This window comes from Puma concolor, chromosome A2 (assembly GCF_028749965.1).
Source record: "Puma concolor isolate L17-30 chromosome A2, mPumCon1.1.hap2, whole genome shotgun sequence".
Lineage (NCBI taxonomy): Eukaryota > Metazoa > Chordata > Mammalia > Carnivora > Felidae > Puma > Puma concolor.
In genome coordinates, this window is record NC_141668.1 from 110,188,651 (window position 1) to 110,190,483 (window position 1,833).

General features: G+C 41.4%; 1 pseudogene; it reads left to right on the top strand.

Moving 5' to 3' along the window:
- Positions 1 to 971: 971 nt before the first annotated feature.
- On the top strand, positions 972 to 1,547 carry LOC147583408 (large ribosomal subunit protein eL20 pseudogene; annotated as a pseudogene).
- Positions 1,548 to 1,833: the final 286 nt, after the last annotated feature.

Consider the following 1,833-nt stretch of genomic DNA (forward strand, 5'->3'; position numbering starts at 1 on the left):
TTCTCATCTTCAAAACAGAGAAAATCATAGTACCTATCCAGTAGTATTGAGAGGACTGAAGGATTTAATATATATTAATAATTTAAAACAGGATGAACATAAGCACCAAATGCATTTATCATTTATTATTGACATCACCATCATCGTTGTTGAGAAGGAGAATATCAGCCCCTTAATAGCCACAAATGGGCTGAGTCTAACAGCAAGGCCTGGGGGTTGTTAGAGCTGGCCTGGCACCCACAGTTAAGGGTATAATGTCCTCTTGTTGAATATAAATTATCTCGGACAAAACACGAAGATCCAACAATGTCACTTTGTGACCATGATGAAGTGAGACAAAAAACAAAAACTTAATTGATCAAATAGAGAGTACAATAGTCAATACTCCAAAGAGTATTTGAGAAAAATGGATAAAATAGAAGACAGATCACACTGGGCAAATTGATGAGCAGGAGATGGGGAAATCAATCATTTTTAAAGTATGAATGTGAATAAGACAGAGATGGGAATTTAACTTGAGGAAAATGTAGGGTTGCAGGAGAAATTACGTATGATGGGGAGAAGTAAACAGTTAGTTTGCTTTAAGAAAGGCTCTGTGGGAAAGAGGTGTTTGCAGATCCAAGAAAGAGAGGGGAAATCTGATGAAGTAAGTTCTTAAAGTACACAGAAAGGAGAGATAGCAAGAAAATCGTTGGAAAACTAACCCTAAGAAGGAAAAGGTATTTCATTCTCTGAAATTGGAGGAGAAAGTGAGATAAATCCTAGTATCACTGAATATGAAGAATCTGTGATAGAGGGTAAAGAGGGGCAGCAAAGAAATTTCATGACTGTTGACTTGTTTTCTCACTGAGGAAATAATCCAAGACATCTGTTGAAGTTAAAGGATAGTAGCTTGGTAACACTGGGGCAGCCACAACAAAAAAGGGACCTGGAGCCAACAGGAAAGAAAAAGGTATCAGACATTAATAAGTATGCAGCCAACACTTCCTTTTGTCGGCCACAGTGAGAGTGGAAAGTGCGCCCCAAAGGCCTCAGGCACACTGGGAGAGTACAAGGTGATAGAGCACTGCCTGCCTACCCCAAATGCCATACTCTGCGCCTCTATCACGTGCACATCTTTGTACATAATCATGCTGTCAACAAGTTCCACTTCTGGTACTTTGTCTCTCAGCTGAAGAAGATGAATATATCTTCAAGGGAAATTGTCTACTATGGACAGGTGTTTCAGAAATACCCCATGTGGGTCAAGAACTTTGGCACCTGTCTGTGCCATGACTCCCCAGTGGCACTCACAATATGTACCAAGAGTACTGGACCTGACCACTGCAGGTGCTGTTACCCAGTGCTACTGAGACATGGACACCTGGCATTGCACCTGGGCCCACTCGATCCAGATTATAAAGGTGGAGGAGACTGCAGCCAGCAAGTGCCTACCAGCAGCCAACCAACTCCATGACTCTATGATCAAGTTCCCACTGACCCACCAGGTCTTGCATGGCCAATAGAAGCCATGTTTTACCATGAAGAGGCCCAAGATCTTCTTTTAGATACAGAGCTTCCCTGTCCCTAGGTCTGCCCAAATAAATGCCTTGGGAAAACCAAAAACCCAAAAAGCCAAACAAACAAACAAACAAACAAAAAAACCTAAACAAAACAAAACAGAGAGAGAGAGAGAGAGAGAGAGAGAGAGAGAATGCAGTTAAGGCAGAAGATTCTACACTCATAACCCTAAAGGATCTGATCAGTATAGCTATGTCATGTTTCTGTACAAGTCCTAAGCATCTGAGATGACAAGGAGACACATAAAATTCTTGGACCAATCCCTGTTATCAA